General features: G+C 43.1%; 1 long non-coding RNA gene across 1 annotated transcript; it reads right to left on the reverse strand.

Moving 5' to 3' along the window:
- Positions 1-8,049: 8,049 nt before the first annotated feature.
- On the reverse strand, positions 8,050-16,987 carry LOC105356902. Its single transcript, XR_910954.3, has 3 exons — positions 13,690-16,987; positions 11,412-11,496; positions 8,050-11,339 (listed from the first exon to the last, which is right to left on the reverse strand). It is a non-coding gene; the product is annotated as an uncharacterized LOC105356902 (long non-coding RNA).
- Between the last annotated feature and the right edge of the window lie 7,062 nt (positions 16,988-24,049).

Genomic DNA, 24,049 nt, shown 5'->3' on the forward strand with positions numbered 1-24,049 from the left:
TCAGATATATCTTGGCCTGTGCTAAGAATGACGACCACTGGTTGACCTACAGGTTGTCAGTACAGTAAACATCACCTGATAACTCTGGTGATGAGGAAGATCAAGAGCACAATGGCACAGCAGAGGACCAAATGAAGTAGGCGAAAAGAAAGATTGCTTTGTGGCTTTTAGAGAGGAGGTGAAACAGCATTTAGGAGATCATGAGCTTCTCCCAGATGGCTGGATGCAATATTTTATTTCTGGAAAAGTAGGAAAAGAATTTGAAGAAATTGCGTTTTTGTAGAGTGAGAAAAAGCTTACGATAGGGTACCAAGAGAGGAGCTGAGATTTTGTGTGAAGAAGTCTAAAGAAGGAGAAAAGTACATTCAAATTGTGTAAGATGAGGGTGGGAGTACACCAAGGAACAGCTCTAAACCCCTTCCTTTTAGCTTTGGTGATGGACAAATTTGGATGACTTTTGATGGGATGAACTCCGATAAGTCCATCAAATCGAATAGTTATCCAGATTTAACAAAAAGTCCATCATACAATACTGAGTCAGCATCATTCAAGGTTAAGTTGGTGACAAATACACAAAATAAAGCAACAGTTTTTGGAGGGGGGGAAATATTTTTTTCACAAATACCACCAAAACTTCTCTCTGCAAGAATTCGCATTGATGAATATAACTTTACAGGCTTGAAATGTCACACTATCATTTTAGTGCCCATCATATACAACAGCTAGTTGTATACTACCTTTACAAGAGAATCTCAGAAACATAGTTTGGAAATGTTCCAACAAAATATGACTAAAAAAGCATTAACTCTGATTTTGCTTTTTCAAAAAAAATTGCATTTCCTGTAAGACAAAAGCCCTATAATTGTCACGGTGCCTCCGGCTGCTACCCCTCCCCTCCCTGCTCCTTCATTGGAACCAGCTGACCTGCATCATCTCATCACCTGGCAGACCTTCTTAAGGAGATCCATCCCAGCATACTACGCCAGTCCGTTGCGGCTCCCGGCGGCGCTTAAGGTACACCCCACTTTTCATGTCTCTCACCTTAAGCCCGTCCGGGAGAGTCCATTGTGCCCGCCGTCCGCTTCCCCACCGCCCGCCCGGGTCATCGACGGCGCACCTGCTTACACCGCCAGCAGGGTGTTGGACGTCCGTCGTCGGGGGCGCGGCTTCCAGTTTCTGGTGGACTGGGAGGGTTACGGTCCAGAGGAGCGCTCGTGGATCTCCCGCTCCCTCATTCTGGATCGGGCCCTCATTGATGATTTCTATCGGGCCCACCCGGATCGTCGTCCTGGACCGCCTGGAGGCGGTCGTTGAGGGGGGGGTACTGTCACAGTGCCTCCGGCTGCTACCCCTCCCCTCCCTGCTCCTTCATTGGAACCAGCTGACCTGCATCATCTCATCACCTGGCAGACCTTCTTAAGGAGATCCATCCCAGCATACTACGTCAGTCCGTTGCGGCTCCCGGCGGCGCTTAAGGTACACCCCACTTTTCATGTCTCTCACCTTAAGCCCGTCCGGGAGAGTCCATTGTGCCCGCCGTCCGCTTCCCCACCGCCCGCCCGGGTCATCGACGGCGCACCTGCTTACACCGCCAGCAGGGTGTTGGACGTCCGTCGTCGGGGGCGCGGCTTCCAGTTTCTGGTGGACTGGGAGGGTTACGGTCCGGAGGAGCGCTCGTGGATCTCCCGCTCCCTCATTCTGGACCGGGCCCTCATTGATGATTTCTATCGGGCCCACCCGGATCGTCGTCCTGGACCGCCTGGAGGCGGTCGTTGAGGGGGGGGTACTGTCACAGTGCCTCCGGCTGCTACCCCTCCCCTCCCTGCTCCTTCATTGGAACCAGCTGACCTGCATCATCTCATCACCTGGCAGACCTTCTTAAGGAGATCCATCCCAGCATACTACGCCAGTCCGTTATACTCACTCCGGTGCTTACGTCTGGCCTCAGGTCTAGTAACTTCGCTCTAGCAAATTCGAAGCCTTGTACTTACCCTTGTCTCATGCCTTCAGGTCTTCTCACCACTGGTCACGCTGGTTCCCCGTCTTGTTCCTGTTTCACCGTCCTCGGCTCCACCTCACGCTCCAAGCTGTGCTCGCCGTCCTCGGCGATCCACCTCATCACAGGCCTTCTACGCCGTCCTCTGCTCCACCTCTCACTCCAAGCTGTGCTCGCCGTCCTCGGCGCTTCACCTCGTCACAGGCTGTCTACTCCGTCCTCGGCTCCACCACTCGCTCCAGACTGTGCTCGCCGTCCTCTGCGCTACACCTCGTCACAGGCTGTGTACGCCGTCCTCGGCGCTCCTCTTCGTCCACGACTCTCATCCCCTCTCAGATTAAAACTTCTGACTCTGCCTCGTCTCCTGAGTTTCTTCCGGGTTCCAGCATCTGGGTCTCCATAGGGTTCGATCATGACAGAACGGACTGGCCCATACCCAGACCTAGCTGACCCGGAAGGACTCTGTCTGGCCGTCACCCACCAAGGCGTCGCTCTAGGGCGACAAGCGGAATCCTTAAATCAGATGGCGGTCGCCCAGCAGGACCTTTCTCGTCGTTTGGACAGTATCGTTCAGACTCTGATGGAGCTAACCAGCCACAGACCCCCGACCGTCACTGCCGGCAACATGGCGGTCGCCGCCGCTAGTCCGGTCCCTGCTACGGATAACAATGCTAACGAAAACATCCGGCTCCTCCCCGAGTGCTTCCTGGGTGACGTAGGAGCTTGCGGAGGTTTCCTCCTCCAATATCATTTGATTTTTCAACAGGCTCCTCGTCATTACCAGGCAGACCACAGCAAGATCACACTTATTGTGAACGCTCTTCGAGGCAAGGCGCTTCAATGGGCGCAAGCTTATCTGACTGCAAATCCCATTTATCAAACCTCTTTCGAACGCTTTCTAGGGGAATTTCGACTGGTTTTCGACCAACCCCGCAAGGAGGAGGAGGCTACCCGTCGACTGCTAAACCTAAGACAACGCCACAGATCCGTGAGTGACCATCTGATTGATTTTCGGATTCTAGCGGTTGAGGCGGGCTGGCCGGATGTAGCCCTTAAAGGGGTGTTCTATCAATCCCTCAATGACTCTATCAAGGATCATTTATGCTCTCAGCCAGAAGCCAACTCATTTGAGGAACTCGTGACTGCAGCCTTATGTTCCGACGTTCGCCTACGGGAACGTCAGGCGGAACGCTTCCGCCAAGACAAGAAGGCTAATTCTAATTCTCCCTCTTCCTCTCCAGCCGCTAACTTCGTTCATGTCGTCTCCCACGATTCAGTTGGACACTCTGCAGAGGAGCCCATGCAGATTGGCCATTCTCAGCTTACCCCTGAGGAGCGGCAGAGGCGAAGAGAGGAGGGGGCCTGTTTCTACTGTGGCCAAGCCGGTCACCTTGTTCATCAGTGTAGGCTTCGTTTAAACTCCCGAACCCCCCGTTAGAAGGCAGGCCACGGGCGGGTCAATCTTCTCTCTCCACCGAGAGACTTTTTCTTTATTTACCTGTCAAGTTAAGTTTTTCTTCTAGTATTTTTGAAGGTAAAGCCCTTATAGACTCTGGAGCTGAGCAGAGTTTCATTGATGACTGTCTTGTTTCTGAGCTTAACCTCCCCACAGAACCTTTGGATATCCCTGTCAGGGCGGCCGGATTGGGTGGTCAGGTCCTCACTCACATAACCCACCGTACTAAGGCCGTTCGTCTCATCACGTCTGGTAATCACCACGAACTCATTCAGTTTTACATTACCAAAACCCCCCAGTCTCCCATCATTCTAGGGTTTCCCTGGCTTCGCGCTCATAACCCCCAGTTCGATTGGGTTAATCTCCACGTTACCAACTGGAGCACTACCTGCATGGCTAATTGTCTTCGTTCCGCCATACCCTCGGTTTCTCCTTGTTGTGATCCAGATCCTGAGATCGATCTTTCTAAGGTACCTCCGTGCTATCACGATCTTAGGGCCGTTTTCAGTAAGACCAGGGCTGGTTCTCTTCCTCCCCACAGGCCGTACGATTGTTCCATCGAACTAGTAAAAGGCGCTACGCTGCCTATGAGGAGGCTATTTAACTTATCAGGTCCTGAAAAATTGTCCATGGAGAAATATATCCAGGAAGCCCTCTCGGCTGGTCATATTCGCCCCTCATCTTCTCCGGTCGGCGCCGGGTTCTTCTTCGTCCAGAAGAAGGACAAAACTTTGCGCCCGTGCATCGATTAAATTACTGTTAAGAATAAATATTCCCTTCCGCTCATTGATTCTGCTCTAAGTTCTGTTCAAGAAGCTCGGGTTTTTTCCAAGTTGGACCTCCATAACGCTTATTATTTGGTTCGCATGAGGGAGGGGGACGAGTGGAAAACCGCATTTAACACCCCACTCGGTCATTTCGAGTATTTAGTGATGCCCTTCGGGCTCACCAACGCCCCTGCCATTTTCCAGAATCTCGTTAATGACGTTCTTCGTGATTTTTTGAACCGTTTCGTCTTTGTGTACCTTGACGACATCCTTATTTATTCACACGATCTGGATGAACACACCCACCATGTCCGTCAGGTTCTCTCACGGCTTTTAGAGAACCGACTGTATGTTAAAGCCGAGAAGTGCGAATTTCACGTACCCACCATTTCATTTCTAGGTTTCATCATAGACTCAGGAAACATTCGTCCCGATCCAGCCAAAATCACGGCCGTCACCAGTTGGGAACCTCCAACTTCCCGAAAACAGCTTCAAAGGTTCCTCGGCTTCGCGAATTTCTACCGTCGCTTCATACGTAGCTATAGCAGCATAGCCGCCCCATTGACTCAGCTCACCTCCGTTAATAAACCCTTCATCTGGACCCCCGAGGCTCAATCCGCTTTCACTGAGCTCAAGCGCCTCTTTACTTCCGCTCCCATCCTTATACAGCCTGACCCCCTCCGGCAGTTTGTCGTTGAGGTCGACGCGTCTGATTCAGGTGTGGGAGCGGTTCTCTCCCAACGAGAGGAAGCCTCGGGAAAGCTAAAACCCTGCGCTTTCTTTTCTAGGAAGCTCTCCGCGGCGGAGAGAAATTATGACGTCAGTAACCGGGAACTCCTTGCCATTAAACTCGCCCTAGAGGAGTGGCGTCACTGGCTCGAGGGGGCTGAGCATCCGTTCATCGTTTGGACGGATCATAAAAACCTCGCCTACCTACGTACGGCCAAACGCCTAAACTCGCGTCAGGCCCGTTTGTGCCTCTTTTTTGATAGGTTCAGGTTCTCGATCACCTACAGACCGGGCAGCAGGAACATTAAGCCTGACGCCCTTTCCCGCATATACAGTTCTGAAAGCGATCGGGACAGCTCCTACATTATTCCCCCCACGTGTATCGTGGGAAATTTGACGTGGGACATCGAGAGTAGGGTCATCCAAGCCCAGGGAGAGGAACCTGACCATCCTCCGGCGCCGCCCGGCACCCTATACATCCCCTCCTCTCTTCGCTCGGACGTCCTGGTCTGGGGTCATACTTCACGTATGGCTTGTCATGGTGGTATCCATAGGACCCTTAAACTCCTGCAGCGCCGTTTTTTCTGGCCCTCCATGAATAGGGATGTTAGGGACTTCGTGGCAGCCTGCGACGTCTGCGCCCGTTCCAAGTCGTCCAACTCGCCACCTGCAGGTCTCCTTCATCCCTTGCCTGTTACTCAACGCCCCTGGTCTCACCTAGCTATGGCCTTCGTCACTGGGTTGCCGGCCTCTCAGGGACACACCATCATTCTCACCGTTATCGACTGTTTTTCCAAGGCCGCCCATTTCATTCCCCTTCCCAAGCTGCCCACTGCCACCGAAATGGAGGACATTCTGGTTAGAGAGGTTTTCAGACACCACGGCATTCCCAGTGACATCGTCTCTGATCGCGGACCTCAGTTTATTTCTCAGGTCTGGCGGGCCTTCTGCTCTGCTTTGGGTGCCACGGTTAGCCTTACGTCCGGTCACCATCCTCAGTCTAACGGACAGGCGGAGCGTGCCAACCAAGAGCTCGAGGCCGCTCTTAGTTGTCTGGCCGCCCAGAACCCTTCCAACTGGTCATCCTTTCTCGTATGGATCGAGTATGCTCACAACAGTCACCCGTCCTCTGCTACCGGTATGTCCCCGTTTGAAGCCTACCTCGGATACTCCCCACCCTTATTTCCTTCTCAGGAGCTGGATTTGGCGGTTCCCTCTGTCCAGCATCACCTTCGGCGCGTCCAGCGCGTTTGGACTCAGGCTAAGGCTGCCCTCCTTCGCACCAAAGAGAGGAACCGCCTTATCGCAAATCGCCACAGGGTGGAGAGCCCCCCCTATCAACCGGGACAGCGGGTTTGGCTCTCCTCTCGTGACATTCCCCTCCAGGCCACTTCCCGCAAACTGGCGCCGTGCTACATTGGACCTTACCCCATCGAGAGGGTCATTAACCCCTCCTGTTGCGGCTGCGGCTCCCGGCGGCGCTTAAGGTACACCCCACTTTTCATGTCTCTCACCTTAAGCCCGTCCGGGAGAGTCCATTGTGCCCGCCGTCCGCTTCCCCACCGCCCGCCCGGGTCATCGACGGCGCACCTGCTTACACCGCCAGCAGGGTGTTGGACGTCCGACGTCGGGGGCGCGGCTTCCAGTTTCTGGTGGACTGGGAGGGTTACGGTCCGGAGGAGCGCTCGTGGATCTCCCGCTCCCTCATTCTGGACCGGGCCCTCATTAATGATTTCTATCGGGCCCACCCGGATCGTCGTCCTGGACCGCCTGGAGGCGGTCGTTGAGGGGGGGGGTACTGTCACGGTGCCTCCGGCTGCTACCCCTCCCCTCCCTGCTCCTTCATTGGAACCAGCTGACCTGCATCATCTCATCACCTGGCAGACCTTCTTAAGGAGATCCATCCCAGCATACTACGCCAGTCCGTTATACTCACTCCGGTGCTTACGTCTGGCCTCAGGTCTAGTAACTTCGCTCTAGCAAATTCGAAGCCTTGTACTTACCCTTGTCTCATGCCTTCAGGTCTTCTCACCACTGGTCACGCTGGTTCCCCGTCTTGTTCCTGTTTCACCGTCCTCGGCTCCACCTCACGCTCCAAGCTGTGCTCGCCGTCCTCGGCGATCCACCTCATCACAGGCCTTCTACGCCGTCCTCTGCTCCACCTCTCACTCCAAGCTGTGCTCGCCGTCCTCGGCGCTTCACCTCGTCACAGGCTGTCTACTCCGTCCTCGGCTCCACCACTCGCTCCAGACTGTGCTCGCCGTCCTCGGCGCTACACCTCGTCACAGGCTGTGTACGCCGTCCTCGGCGCTCTTCTTCGTCCACGACTCTCATCCCCTCTCAGATTAAAACTTCTGACTCTGCCTCGTCTCCTGAGTTTCTTCCGGGTTCCAGCATCTGGGTCTCCATAGGGTTCGATCATGACAATAATCCAGTTAAAAAGATCCAGAATTTTTTTTCACATGTCTTTTGAATTCATTCATTCATTCATCATTCATTTTCTTGACCGTTTTTCCCTTTCGGGATCACGGGGCTGCCGGAGCCTATCCCGGCCACTTGTCTTTTGAATTATTCTATAATTTTTCACTAGCAGTTAAAAGAAAATCCAACTGAAAGCTTAACTCTTTTTTAAATATGGGGCTGGTTACTCTTAAGTCCAGGGTAGTTCCTGTTCACAGACCACAGACCGTTTTGCAGAAAATGCTGCTTAGATTCCCAGTGAATGCATCAAAGCTCACATGATATCACTGGTTTGACACTGGAGAACTGCAACATCCAAAGATTTACTTTGAAGAGAGAAGAACATCATGACATTCAGCTGGGATTCAAGGTCAGATTCACATGCGTGACTCTAGCACTTCACAACATGCACAATGCCAGGCTGAACCGAGCCTCCAGGGTGTTTGGCATCCAGTGGTCCGTGATCTTTTATTACACAAATGTGTCATTCACACACATTCTGAAGTCACGGGGGGGAGACGCTACAAAGGTCAACATAGTTTTTCTCCTGTGTGTTGTTAAAAGTCAAACCAGTGCACTCTTCTTCAAACTGGGAGGGGGGCCCAGCGGAGTGGCAGTCTGCCATGCTGCACGGGCATGAAAACCTTAATGTGTGTCTCTGTCTGTGGACCAGGTCCAGGATGGATCTAACCTTGTAATTTGCTTTAATCCACTTGAATACCAAACAGCATGGAGCAATAAAGTGAAGGGAAATGCATGTTAATGACACGGGGACGCATGAAAGTCGATGTTATTTATGGCGGCTGGTTGAGACCGAGGCTGTGATTAATATTCCAGACCGATGTCTGGAAAAATAAATCAGGAGAGGATTTCGGGGAGGTTTCATGTTCCTGTTCATTTAGGTTGAGTGCAAGCACATGGAAAATATGGCAGACGTAGAAAAATATGAAATGAACAGTTTCTGCTGTTTCACGTGGTGTCCTGAGGGTGGGGGCGCCAAGCCTCTTACATTAGACAAAAGTAGTTCATTAAATATTACTTCAGGAGTGGCGATGAATAGACATTAAAAGGTCTACACCAAACGAGAATAGGGATGACTCACAGCTGCTCTCATTATCATGCAGACACACTTTATTTACACCTACGTTTTAACACCTACTAATCTTCTCTAAGGATGTCCTGGTGGAAATCTTTGAGTTTTAGAAATGTTATTAACTCTGGGGGTTCCTATGCTATCATTTAAAAAAAAATTTTAGGCTAAAATAAATCCATCAGTGGGGAAAACAGGACTGAGCTACAGAAATAAGCCCATCAAAATGGAGAAAAGCAGGTTGACTCTTCAACCTTTGTGTCCAGAGGGCACCTTCACTTAACAGTGGTTTCAGTCAGTGAAGTGCTTTTATCCGAGCTGCTTTCAAGATGAACACGAAGAAAAAAAAGCTTTAATATTCTGCTGTAAGCAGAATATGCCATCTTTCTTTCCTCGGCCATGATGTAACCATATCACACGGTCGCTGTTTTCCGAGCACCGATCGGTCCGCTACCTGTCTCATCACCGGCAGACCTTCATTATTTTGCTTTTGGGTCCATGTAAGCAATGACCCAGTAAAAACAAGAGCAAGGATACCATATTCCTCTGAACTCTGACTAAACAAAAGAGGTGGATTGTGAAGGAAAATGTAAAATTTATTTTTTTCCAATTATTTCCAACCACGCATGCTCCTGCTCAGATTTGATTGCACATCACAACAACATTTTAACATGTTTCCTTACAGTGGTGTTTCCTAATTAGTTACATTTTGTTTAAAGTCCCCCTCTGACAAAAAAAAAAAAAAAAAAAAAAACATTCCCAGAGGTGTTTTAACTATGATTTTGCAGTTTTTAACTAAAAAGCCACAACCTAAATGTCTTAAAAAGCTATATTTCCTGTTTATCTAAAGCCACTATTTCTAAAATCTCTTCCGCATGGACGTGGCTGTTAGTGCTGAGCTTAGTATCCCCACCCTTGATACCCCCTTTCTGATGATGATAGCTGTCTGGCAGGAGTGAAGAGCTTGATACAAGGGGAGCCACAAACGACTCCGACTGACAGTCGCTATTCTCAAAAGTTTATCTTTAGGGATTAAAAAAAAGGTGAAAAGAGACCCATTATTGGTTTTGAACAATGTGTGACAAAACAAATGTGTATACCAGATGCTGTTGTTTAATAAAATTATACATAAAAAAAACTGAAATAAGGCTATGAAAATGCTTTTCGTGACATATTTTAGGCTACATTGCACCAGCAAGCAGCACTGGCTGTGGCTCATAACGAATTTTATGCTAGCACATGCAGATTGTTGAATTCATTTGCACAGCAAATAAAATGAAATGCCATAAAAAAACTTTTCGACAATTCGCACGTGCTTTTTAAAATCCACGCGGCCAGCTTCGAACTTTTTTCTTAATCCCAGAGGAAGAGTTAGATTTAAGATTAAAGGTTACGTTTAGGATTAAACCACCAGATGCTTCCTGATTGCGGCTGTTTCTGCAGCTCACCGCTCCTCTAGGGGACGGATCAAATGTGGAGAACACATTTGGCCCACCTAGGTGTGACAGCTAATGGGATTTTATCTTTAAGCTAAATTTTAAATACGTGCGCACAACAACAAAATCCAGCCTTTAACCCACTTATAAATGCGTGCAGGCAATGCGCATCTTCTCTCACAACTTGTGCACGCTGGGCGGGGCAGATTAGGGAGTATAGACAGAACGTCTTTGTGACAGTTTGATTGACAGCGATTTAAAAGGAGAAATACTAAGAAATGCAGAAGTTATTTCTTATTACCGGTACATTTGTACCGGTAATAAGAAAGATGTGCACGTACTTGTCAAAAACTTGAAAGACATGATTGTATCAGAAGGGAACTTTAATGAATATTAAAGCCCTGAAAGAAAGCAGGTTAAAACAAGTTCACCTGGGTCAGATTTTTACAGGGATTAGTGTGTCCATGTTTTGCACACGCTGCTTCACTGCTGCTGTCAAGGACATTGGCTTACACCATGGAGTCTAAGAAACATGAGTGATGTTGGCAGGTGATGTGATGAAAACTGAAGGAGGGGGGACACAGGATGAAGCAGGATGTTTAATCCTAAAATCTTGTACTGATACATCTCTGCTTTAATGAAGAAAGATCATGCATGCAGGCGTTTAGAGGGCGACCTCTAAATTGATTTAAAGGGAAACTGAGACATTTTCATCATGTTGGTTTTGATGTCAGTGGTAATCTTTCCCGCGCAGGAAAACTGGCCCGGTTGAATTAAGTTACAACAAAGCAGGTGCTGCACACAAAGTGCTCTGTTGATGGCTTACAAGGATTCATTTTCTTTCTGCTTAATGGAAAAGGGCACAAAAATGCTTCATTGCAATTCTTGACAGAGTCTCAGCATCCCGTTGAGCATTTTTTTCCATCCAAAAAGTATATTTTGCTTTGCTTTAACAGTTTTTCTTTATTTAGCATTAAAACTAACCAATTAAAAATATTCAAATCAGAAAACTTTTAAAACTTAAAGTAGTGCGTCTTTATTCGGCATGAGATGTGTTTGTTTTTAGCAGATTCCACCAGTAATACTTGCATAGTCAGGATATTTTCTGGTTACCATGTGTGATGACTGACTAGGCTTGGCAGACCCAGATGCTGAGTGGTAAGTAATGGGTTTATTAGTTCAGCTGGTGATGTTGTCTTGATGCGGCAGGGAGGCGACGTGGCTGGAGGGGGTCCGCGGATCCGAGACGAGACGAGGACTGGGAACGTAGCTTGAGGGTCCAGTTGTGGCTTGAGACATGGCTTGATGTTTGACCAAAGGCTCCACTGAGAAGGTGAGTTTCAGGAGGTTTTCTGCTCGGCGAATCAGCTTTGCCGTCCATTCGTGAGAGTAGGTATTCCTGGAACTGGAGAAAAGGTTCGTGAGACGAAGACGAGAGATTCATAACATGAGACGACACAGAGGCCAGACTAAGCACCATTAGAGGCAACGAACTCGCGTAGAATTCTGGTCCTGGAGCTCCTTAAGAAGATCTGGCAGGGTGATGAGTTGAGTGGCAGCAGCTGCGGTGAATTAGGCCAAGCAGAGGGGAGAGGGGGAGGAGTCTGATAGAGGCACCATGACACCATGTTTGCTTAATCAAAATAAAACGTACATTTTGGAGAAATTTCTTATTTTAAGTTTGAGTTTAATTGGTACAGCGCCTGTTTTTTTTCTTTACTCTGCAGAAACTTCCAGATGAATGCTTATGAGATGATTTTGTTTTGTACTACAAACAGGATTTTTAATCTGATTGTCAAAAACTGTAAAGAGAGAGCTACTGACCGCTTCTAAAAAGATACTTTTGATGTTCAGTTAGAACGACACTACAGAAAACTAAAAGCACGAAGTAGGCATAGCATAACACCTTTGCAGGTGTACAGTGACACACAAGCATTTGCATTTTTATCACGAAAAATAGAACAGCACAGACCGATGCAGTTTATCCCCACTGACTGAACCGTAAGATTGACCAGCACTGCTAACAGAGGAGGCATTGAGTCTCAACTGGCTCTTTATGGCTAAATAAAGCAAAAAACTAAATAATTAACAGTTGTTGTTGTAGAAACAAAGGCAAGCAAGAAAGTCTAGCTGTGCACTACACTTGAAATGCATTAATTTACCCAGTAAGTGTTGCAGGGAGATGCCTTGTCATCCCCTTTCCTGTGGTGTTGGATGATGGAATGGAAGCTGATTTGGCAACTTAAATAGAAGGAAAATTCTTTGTCGATCTGACTCCTTGACCAAAAGAAACCAAGATTTAAGCTATGAATTAAATTATTACTTGAAAGACTACGGAGAAGACAATGATGGCTTTCCATGCCAGTTACACAAACCCACAATACATTTCAATATGTTCAGCTGAGCATTAATTATGAATCACCTGCCTTGTTGGATCTGAATCAATGGAGAAAGGAAAGTGAAAACACACTGTATATCAAATGTATGAGGCTGAGGAAAGACCTTGCGGCACACGAGAGAAGTGTGAACGCATCTAGTATACCGTAAACGATCTATTGGTGGGGGAGGAGTGGTGCGAGCATCCTCGTATGTCTTTCGACAAACTAATACGCCTGTTTCTGTGTGGGAGGGTTTCTGGGCTTTCACACGCATACATTTTCAGGTGTTTTTTCTTAAGAACAAATTTGACTACTTATGTGTTTTTTTGAACAGTAATGCAGAAGATTTGAGCAAAAATAATGTTATTCTGGGGTTCTAACATGAAACTGGCAAAATAAAATACAATTTATAGGATTAAAGATCCTCTCCGATTTAAATTTTGACCAACTGTTCCCAGTGATTTTTATAATATGAGTATGTTGTTTTGAGCCAAAATAATACAACCTGTGTTGTGTTGTCGGACATAATTGCAGCAGAACGGAAGTAGTTTATTAGAAATTTGCGTCTGACGCGCCCACTTCCTGTTACCCTTAACTAAGCTCTCGGTTTAAACCCTATCCTTCTAGTTTACAGCCCGTCATACCCCTAAGGTAACATTACTGGTGCAGCAAAAATGGCGAACAATACTGGAGCTATTGGCCATCCAGTTTTGAACCTGATGCCAGCTCGGACAAGGTTAACAAAGACGTTCATGGATCTATTTGTCTTCAAGTGGATGCATTGGAAAGGAGCGGAGCAGGGAGCTTGTGACCCACTCATTGTATTTTCCACAAAATTGTAGAAAATCTTTTTCAAACTGCATTATGTTGTAAAGGAGTACTCAGAAATGCAAATTTGAGTTTAATTGTCTTTATAAATGTCCTCCATCAACAGTAAAATGCTACAAAAGCATGTTAAAAACGCCAAAAACCCACATTTATCACACACATTTATTTATCTATTTTTAACTTGTCCTGTGCAACAACTGAGCAAACAGATGAGAGCAGAAGACCTTTTGTATTGGACAGATTTTACTAATATAATAAGGGGTTATGCATCTCCCTTATGTTTTTTTAATATTTATTACATTTTATTTATTACATTTCATGTTTTAAGAATATATTTTCTTTTTTTTAAAGAGAGAAGAAAGAGGGGAAAAGTGTGAAAAAGAAAAAAGGGGGGAGTAGAAGAAAAAAAGACAGAGGGAGAAAGTTAGGGGATACAAGTACTAAGCAGTTAATTTGAGTAGGTTACGAGTTTAGCTTAACAATGTTTATGCTAGATCTGCTGGAAAGACAAATGTTACAACCAAGAGTGAAATTCTCACACTGACATACTTAAGCGGGTAACCTCTGTGTTGGGGCCCCAAGGCCACAGGAAAGGCGCGCTCAACCCTACTGGATGGCAGCCAATGGGGCCACCGGGCGCTGGACATAGAGACGCGGGCCAAAGACGGAGCCAGGGCCCAGCAGCCGCCCACCACCCAGCCGGAATCTTGTCATCACAGGCCCCAGGCGCCCGACCCGAGCGGCCCAAAGATCACGACACAACCAAAGCTTCACCCCTACCCCCCCCACACACTACACTATCCTCTACAACCCCACTCACCCAACACTTTGCTCAACTCCTCCTCCCGTATGACATTCCATAAGTATGAGTATTCTGGGCTCGGAAAGGCCTGGGTGACAGTGCACATCAGTCACAGCACAGGCACAGTTGAGCAGACCAACCCAGTAGGTGGCATGACATTTCAAACTTGTAACTATTGTTGCATTGGTTGTCAACTGGCTAATTTTAGCAATACTGTGCTGCTATAAATTAAGGTCAAGAGAGGCAAACTGACATTTCCATAAACAGAATGAATCAATTTGCAGGTCTGATCATCTCCGGGAGAAATTTTGCAAAGTTTTCAGAAAAATTGATTTCTAAACTGAATTTAAAATTAATTAATAATAGAAGTTTTAAATTTCCAGTGATGCATCATTTTTAGGGACAACATAGTCAGTGTGGTCTTAGCCTCTACCTCCGTTTCATTTTATCTCTCATTTCTAATTCTGTCAGTAAGCCGATGCTTCTGGTAATAAATCACAGCATCAAAGGAACACGAACACGAACTGCTTTCTAACTGGATCACTGAATCATTTGGGGCCAAGTGTTCCACCATCTGGCCTTATGAAATCGTTCTCCCATCTGAACTGTAAAGTTTTAATAAAGTGTTCAACCAAGGATGAAGAATAAGAATGCTCATATCTGCTGTTTTACTTCCATACATTCAAAAATGAATTTTGTATGTTTATTAATATACGCTAGATGTTTCTTCTATGTGCTATGAAACATTAATGCAAATACTTCTTTCAAGTGAGAATAATTTATACTTGTTCCCAAAGGTATTAGTGATTCACCAATTAGTCTACAAGTAACCTCCGTGACACGAGGCACGGCGTTTTGACACGTGAATTCCTACGACTGCACGTGCTGTCAGCACAAAGTGTCTTTATGGTCTCTAGGACGGAAGCAGGCAACTAAATCAAAGCTGAACGACAGATAAACTCTCAGAGACTTAAAGAGGAGCTGTGATCTACTGGACTCATGCAAATCCACCCCACCCTCATTGGGTTTCTGGGAGACTCAATGTTGGGTATGCACGCTCAGCAAAAAAAGGGAGTGAATTTGAACTGGTGATATGCTTCATTCTCTGTGGCAGGGGGGGAAAGCAAAAAGGGTTATAGTTAGATGGGTTACATCCTTTTTGCTTCGGTCATTTGGTAAAGAAAAAATTGCTTTAGAACAAGGGAAGGAAGTTTCTGCTAAATGTCAAAATGATGCCAGTATTCTGCTGGTTTGTATTTTGAAATAACTTCAGTAGAGCAAAATACAACGGAGTGAAAACAGAACCCTTACTTTAAGTAGAACTTTTTAATTGGGTCTTTGGAGAAACTTTTCGGTGGATGAAAACAGTTTTCCGTAAATGGCCTAGTTAATCCAAGACCATGTCATTATTTTTGGTCTTAAATATACTATAGAGGGATGATTGTCCATGTTCTTGCTCTCCCACATTGACAGTTTACTACCAAGCATTTGTTGTGTAACTTACTAACTGACTGAATTGAATCTGCATAAATTTAAGTCTAATTTCTCTCAGAATAAGCTACCTTTTCACAAAAAAAACAATTACCTGGTAGAAGTCTTGCAACTATTCTACAATTTTTTTTCAGTGGTGTATTTTATTCTGTGAGTAAAAAACTGTTGAGTTGAAATGGTGCTGCGCTCTTCCCAACAGGCAGCCTCTAAATTATGTGCCGTTTCATTAAGCACATGCAAAAAGACTCTGCTTTGTCTTCAGGGAACTTTGTGAGAACTATTTGAAAGCATCCAAACATGAAACACAGAAGCAAAGTCAAAAGATTCGCTTTCCTTTATAAATAAAAGCCTCTCTTTTGAGCAAGATTTTGTTTGTGGTTCCACACGGTTGATACTCTCTGGGTGTAAGGAGAACAAAGAGAAGGAGAAGTGTCAGAGGGATAACTCAGACTGGGTGATTTAAAGGCAAAACCAGAGAAGCTGGATTGTGGTGGTTTGGACATGGAAGATAGAAAGATAGTACACATAAACTACAGTACAGACCAAAGGTTTGGACACACCTTCTCATTCATTTGTCTCATTCTGTATGTTCAAATTCCCCAACCTCTAAAAGACTAAATAGTAGACCATCTAGGCTTTTACACAATTTGGAAACATGCTCTCTATTTTTTTTAGTTAAACCTTAAACAGGATGTCACCCATTTGTAGAGGATAAATTTGAACGTTTTACTCTGGAATCTACTGTGTTGTACTGCGTTTTGGTCTGTATTTGCTAATCTCGTGAGCATTGATGCACACTCATTTTTTGCAGAGACTCCTTAGAATTTTCTAGGGCACTGGGTTTGGAATTGTAGATTCGTTCACCCCTAACAAATGGTGGATTCCCCATTAGAGTGCAAAAAGTAAGTGAGGGAAATCGGTTCCTGAGTAGACGGTAAAGAACAACAAAATAGGAAACTTTCAGATGTGGTAAAATGTGACAAGAATGTGGGTGAGGGAAAAAAAGACTAAAAATAATCACAAGAAAAAGCACAGTTCATAAAAAAAAAATCTCTATTTCGAATGTAGATGTCATTTCAAAGTGTTAGGATGAATGAAAGAATGAAAAAATTTTAAAAGAAATTCTCTAATGTTCTAAACCTGTCCTTTGAGTGGAAAATGCGGCATTCTTTAAACAAATGATCAAATAAAAAGTTTGCTGATGTACCTTTTTCAGAGCTTGGTTTTTTTTTAAACTATCAAATGTTGGGTATACATGACACAAAAATGAAGAAAATGGGCACAAAAGAAACATCAGTTTCTGATGAACGATTGTTCTTCTGTCGGTGTCCCACAGCTTGATCAATAAGAGAATCTGTGTGGGAGAATGATTGCCATTGATCTTTTTTCCTCCCTTGCTTGGTGGATTTTTTTTTCATCCTTCGGGAGTTGAAGGGCTGTGAAATTCAGACGACTTATAACTCAGAATAAAAGGGAATATTAAGACACTGAGGCTTTCTGGCATTATTTCACAAGTAATCTATCTTTGAAGTTTTAAGAGAGTACTTATCAAGCTCTCTAAAATCTTCTGCCTATATTTGCAGCCTATATTTTGTATGTGGAGATGACCTCTTGTTTGGGCTTACAATTAATTTAGTGTGGAGAACGTGCTCAGAAAAAAAGGAGTGTGAACTTGTCTTTCCTTTGGGATGTGTATTTTTCTCCTTGATCCCCTTTAAAGGATGGCAAACATTGCTATGTGGAGGAAGAGAAGACTGTGGGGTCAATGTGCAATAGCATCACGTTTTGTTAAATTGCTTTGTTTGAGCCAATAGTACTTAAATATTTTTTCAAACAAACAACAAACGCATCAGATCATTTGCTGTATTTATAAAATTTGATTCCAATTTAAATTATATTTTGTTTTACATTTTTTAATTTATAAAACAAATTTTAGAATAACATAGAATAGTATAGAACAGAATACCTTTATTGTCAGCGTCGATATGTTCAATGAGATTTAATCCGTCACAATAATTGAACTGGTTAGTTCAAAAGGGGCCCAAGTCCACAATTTTTCAAAATAGAGATATTATATGTTCTATGGTCTTAAAGGGAAAAGCTATCTGATTATGTGCAAAAAAGTCCTATGTCCGTTGGAATGTATTGATTATGCTTTAAAATGCATTCATGCAAATTCCTGGACTTGGGCCTCTTGCATGGGTTTAGCTTTATCCCATAGATGGCAGCACCAGTTATCCAATATGGCAGCGCCCCTGTTTAATTCAAGAAGGGCCTAAGTCCAGAGGCTTTAGTTTACTAGTCTTCTGAAATTATACTTCATATTATACTATTTGTAAGGTATGAACTGGTGCTAAATCTGGGTAAAGTATTAATCATTTGGTGTAGCCTCCCTTTAAGTTATGCAATAAAATAATTTCCTGGAAAAACAAACCTCTTGGACTTGGGCCCCTTTTGAACTATCCGATTCAATTGTTGCAAAAACAATATATACATAATAAACCCCTAAACTAATTTATGTCTTAAACCTTGTGCTATCCTAGGCACTTTAGCATTGGGAGTTGGGTCATCTAGACCCACTAGACAGTGCTCTGAACCTTTTTTCTTCAATGATTTGTGATTTTCACTGATGTCCATGGATTACATGAAATCTTTCCACCTTTATCCACCTTTGACATGGTAGGGAGAACACGTCATCTAAGATAGCACAAGGGTTAATAAAGAAAGCAATAATAAAAAACAAGACAAATTTAAAAAGCAGAAAACATTTTTCCCTGTGGGATCTACAGGGTTAAAAACCCACTCTAACCATTTTTAATGGTAATTATGTTTATACCATTTTCAGCCAAAATCCAAAAACCTGTGTTGTTTTCCAAGACATAGTTTCTGCAGAGAGTAGTAGTTCATTGGAAACTCCGCCCCCTTCCCCTTCCCCTTTCCCGTTGCTGACAGCCCCTGTTTACATGCTCACCTGCTAGCTTACACCAAAAACACAGTTTTCATCATCAGAGTGGGTCTTTCAGTTATATTCCTATAAATACTACACATGTCTTTGTGTGATTGTTTGTTTGTTTTTCTCCACAGGCTTGTTGTGAGCCTATAAAAATGGATTCATGCTTTAAAACGACGACACATTCATAGAAAGAGAGGTGGTCTGGCACCTCCTCCGCGTGATGTGACAGTACGACTGCCATCCCCTCCTCCTCCTCCTCCTCCTCCTCCTCCGTCTCCGTCTCTTTGCCACTCGCCTCCACATCTCTTCATCACTCCGTCTGATCCGCTTCTCCCCCCTCGTTCTCTTGGCTTCATGCTCTCATCCTCTTGCTCCTCATCTTTAAACGACGACATGCTCCCCACGTGAAGTCCACCAACTTGCAGGATCAGTGAATTTCCGGGGAATGAGAGGAGCAGACAGATGCTCTGACGAGGAATAACAGAGAAAAAGAAAAACAGGCGCTCGCACGGCTGCTTCTTGAGTGCCTTGGCTTAACAGAGCAACAGCATGGATCTGTCATTCATGGCTGCGCAGGTGAGATGCTTTTCCTCCAAACAGCTTTGCTGTTTACTGTCCCAACTTTCTTTATGTGGTTTATTGATCATGTGGGTGTGGCTGGAGAACAGCTTTATCAGGTTTGGTTTTTTGTTCGTTTAATGAGTTTTTTCTTTTATTTACTGATTCAAAGAAGGAAAGTCAAAATACCCTGTTTTTTTTCTAAGTTTGCAATGTGTTCAATTTTCTATAGTGCACAACTTAAATTAACCTGTTTTTCCATGTCTCTTGTAGATGTAAAAGTTTCTTTTGTAGAATTATAAATAGGACCTTTATGCTTTTTTCCCCATGTTTTATTTTCCATTTTAATAATATATAAAGTCTAATAGTAAAATCTTTTGAAAGGATTCGGATATTAATGCCATAATCATTTAGTTTGAGCCTAAAGCAGTTCTGCTTCTGCTAATAATAAGTGTTTTGTTTTTAGCTTAGATTTTCTGGGTAATTTGGATTTATTTTTCTGTTTTGAAACTGTCATTTGTAATATAATATTCTTAATTCCACATATTTAACCACCATTGATACACTATCGAGGAGTTTATAGACCTATCTTTGAACTTAGAGTTATTCTCCAAGACCAAAGGATTTTATTTTTTCAAATTAAGAGCCTCTAAATAGAAATGCATTGAAGCATGGACCTGTCTGAGATAACACTATTGTTCTCTATGACCCGATTATAAAAGAGGTGAAGTATGAGTCAAAAAAAGCATTAAGCTGCTTCCTTTCATGACCAATGAGAAGAGCAAAAAGTACAAGGCAGAAACAAATCTCCATAATGAAGTTTTAACCAAGCGTAATAGCCTGCTTTAAATAAATAAAAGACCGGTGCAGTTATCTTGTCGGTTGAAAAGGTAGAGCCTAAATGGCAAGTTTAGGAACCACTTAAGCCAGCGTTCGTCTTTTCTATCTACGTTCTATCTTCGTTTTTTCTTGCTATTTCATGCTCAAACAGTCAGGAGGAGCCTAAATGCTACTACAAACTAAAGAATACACTAGAAGTAACAATGCATTGGGTAACAGCTGCAGGTGGATAAGCAAAGTCAAGAAGTAGCAGTTCATAAAGGGAGTTTTTGAAACCATAAATGTTTGCTTTAGCCTGAATGATGCTCAAAATAAAGGTGTAAATGATTACCTTCCTGATGGAAACAATGATGTTTGTTTTGAACTGAACCTTGCCTGTGGTTAATTGAATCTGTCTTGAAATAAGAGTCGTGCACCTCCAGCTATTGAGGAAAGAAAATGAGTTTTTCCATTTATCATGTTCCCCAAGCGCACAAATCAAATCAAGCAAAAAATAACAATTTGACAGAGGTATCAGCAGGACACTTGTAAGCCGTAAATTAAGAATCATGTTGCATCATGTCTGCTCAAGAAGTTAACAGTTTGCGGATGGCAAAGCTCAAGCTTCAGAATTTTGTTAATTCAAATTATTGCTGGAGAAATAATCTGGAAAAAAAATATCCGGATTGATCATTTTATTTTCAAAACAAATGTAAATTGTGTCACCTAAGGAGGCTGTGAAGACAAGAAATAAATGTAGTGATGTATCGATAAAAAATATTAAATCTGTACTTTCACAGTTGAAAAATTTTGACTCGTTTAAACACTTGAAGATACATTTCTCTTTCTAATACCTTTGCTGTTAATAAAAAAAAAAAAAAAACGTGACTTATGTTGTTTTGCATTTTAAAGATAAGTTCTTGAGTAAAGCTCCTCTTTTGGCTGCCAGCAAGTGTGGTTTTGACATTTACGTAGGTCTATCTGGCAATGGGTTGAGGGAGAGTTGAGAACGATTTTAATGCTAGCCAGTTGAACCTTGTTTTGCATCCAGGTCAAAATGGACCCCTTTTTTAAGTTTGGGCGTGTAAAAATTCATTTTCCATTCATCTATTCCTCAGACACAATTATTTTAGTACAACAAACTAAATTTTTACTTTCATTCCTCTTCTTATTCGTGTTGTCCCTTTCGGGGTCATGGGGCTGCCGGAATCACTCACCCACACACACCTATGGACAATTAAGAGTAACCAATTAACCAAATTGGGAGGAAGCCGGAGTCCCCAGAGGAAACCCATGCATGTACGGGAAGAACATGCAAACTTGTCCCCCATTGATGTTCTGCTTCAGGTCCCCAGCCAGGACTTCAATCAGGGGCCTCTTACTGTGATGCAAGGGCGCTAACCACTGCGCCGCCGTAAACCCCTAAATTCTTATTATTCTAGTTAATTAGAAAGGTCTCAAAAAGTGGCATTTGTGTTGTTACTGGTCAAATAAGACCCAGCAAAACTATTGGCTGTTGTTTGCACCACTTAAGGGGTATATAGACGGTATTTAATTTTTTTCAAATTGATTGTTTCTCCCAAATACGGTAATCTAAATCTGGTCAGAAATCATGCAGGAAATAAAATTCTGGTGATGCATTTGCAAAATCTTTAAAGCCGACTATATCTACATCTATTCAGTTTGTAGTGTATCACATTTTCTGTAGCTGAGGCCAACTTGAGAAAAAATGTATTGCGCCAGTCATATCTAAGTCTGGGATTTGAACCTTCTTCCCAGCAAAATTCGCAAACTGCTTCTCAATTTGAGCCACATTTATCCTCAATTCTTTTTTTTTTTGAAAGACAGTCTATGCTGCAGGTGTGCAGCATGTAATGTAACCGTACTCCTGAACATGACTGACAGGCCTGTGGGCAGATCCCATCTCCATAACTGCCATTTAGGATTCTGCAATTTCACTTTAATAATTTGTCCTGGCTCTCACTCTACTTTTCTTTTTATCACGTGTTAAAGCACTGATTGAATACTTTTGTCGGTGTCAAACTTTGGTGTAATTTTAGCATAGTGACTGCTGCCTTCTTTTTTGCCCTTCGGCTGCACCCTTCAGGAGCTGTAACAGTGAATCATCCTCATCCATCTAATTCCATCCTCTGCATCCTCTTTGCTCACACCAACCACCCTCATGTCCTCCTCGACTACATCCATGAATCTCCATGTTGGTCTTCCTCTAGCCTCTTTCCTGGTAGCTTTAACATCAGCATCAGTTTACCGACATCTTTCTTGTCCCTCCTCTCAATGGGTGTCAATCTGGCTGTGTTGCATATTCCATCACTGCAATACAGAGAGCTCTTCTTTGAAAAAAAAAAAATCTTTGAAATCCTTATTCAGTTCCAATTTTTCTGCTCAACAGCAGAAACTAGAATATTAAAAGTGACTGGTCTCTTTTCAGAACTGAATTAACTTTTTATTATAGAACTATGTTTGACAACTTCTGTTGAGTGAACGTAGCTCTGCTTCATGAGAAAGCCAATTATGAAACTCTGTCGTCTATAACTTTGAGGTAATTAAGCCTCATTGCAATGTTTTGCTCTTGAGACTGAAATCTAATATGTGACTCCAGCATTTCACCAGATCAGCGGAGTTGAGTTTTTCAGCAACACAACTTTGGATGCCAAAAGTCCTGCAGCATCTATTTTTTTAAGTAATACAGGAAATTCTGCACTTCCTTCTACACTGTCATTTATTTTTTTGTTTATAATGATTGCAGTGAATAAAAAGGGCCGTTACCTCACTGGAATAGTAAATCTAAATCTAAATTGTATAAACAGATTATATAATACAACTGTGGTCATTTTTTAAACATACAATTAGTGTTAACACAGCAATAAGCGGTCATCTATTATTTAAAACTTAGTTTCCTGACTTAAATTTTATTATTATTTTTATTAAATGTCATGAATGGTTAATTTAATCTACAATGATAGCAATATCATGTATTCACAGGAGATTTAAACATCCTATTTTTTTGTTAAACTTAAACCTTAATTACTATAACTTTTGCTTTCTTAATAAATTAAAAATACATGGTTAAGGTTGGGGAGTTGTGTTTCAATAAACAGAATGAGGGTAAGCCATTATGTTATTTATTTTAGGACACATTTATACTTTAAATTTTATTACCTTTTGGATTAAGGTACACATATTTTTAAATGTCTGGATTGCTGCAGTTAACCAGTGACAACGAACATCATCCATCATAAATAAGCCTAACAGTTTGACTGGGATGGAAACCAAAAAAAAAAAAAGAAAAGAAAGAAAAGGATCAAAAACTTTACTGTAAGTAAGTAATACTTATTTACATAGCACCTTTTGCAGACAGCAGTCACAAAGTTCTTTACAAGAGGAAAAAACATAAAATAAAGCACAGATATAATAATAAAATACAGTCAATCAGCAGTGGCCCATTCAACAGATCTGGAAAGCCTGAAAATAAAATAGGGTTTTGAGTTGGCTTTTAATTCCAGGAAAACCTTTGTGGAACCATACATTTGTGTAAATATTGTATGTTTTCTTAGAGATATTACAAAAGAACAGTTTCACACCTGCAGATCAGTTTTGTGAAATTTGTGTAGATGTCCTACAGGATTTTCCAATTTAGAATTATTGTACGTAATTTTAATTGCTATTTAAAGAAAGATTAACTTCGGCTGCTGTGATTTTTTTAGTTTCATATTTATTCCCTTCTGGCAAACCCCCCCTCTGCCTTTGAAGTTACATATAAGATCCTGTCAGGTTTTTTTATAAAAGTTAAAAAAAACAAAACAGCTACATATACATACAGATCTAAAATAATATATGCTTCATGGATTTCACAAAAGCCTGTCAAAAGAGGAAAAGTTTTATCTTTATGACTACTCTGTCAAATAAATGAGTGAAAGATAATGTGAGCTAAATCCTTGCTGGCTTCCTAGCCCACCTTCCCTTCACCTTCTTACCTGAGAATGTGCTTTTTGAGATTAATTGAACTAAAGTCAGCTTTATTTCAGCGTTTTGCTCAGTATTCAGGTTTTATTTTATTGCCAGTAAATCTCTGGACCTTGGCTTTGTCTGAAAGATGACAGATGCGGCTGTAACTACTCCTTATGACAGAGAGTAATGTCAAAAGAAAAATCAGAACTCTCAGAAGTAGTTTGTTTTTGAGTTATAATGAATGAAGTAGGATTTGTTGTAGGGGCTGGTATGGCACACCTGAACCTGAAAATGTCCATCTGTCTATCTGTCTATCT

The sequence above is a fragment of the Oryzias latipes genome, chromosome 22 (genome assembly GCF_002234675.1).
Source record: "Oryzias latipes chromosome 22, ASM223467v1".
NCBI lineage: Eukaryota > Metazoa > Chordata > Actinopteri > Beloniformes > Adrianichthyidae > Oryzias > Oryzias latipes.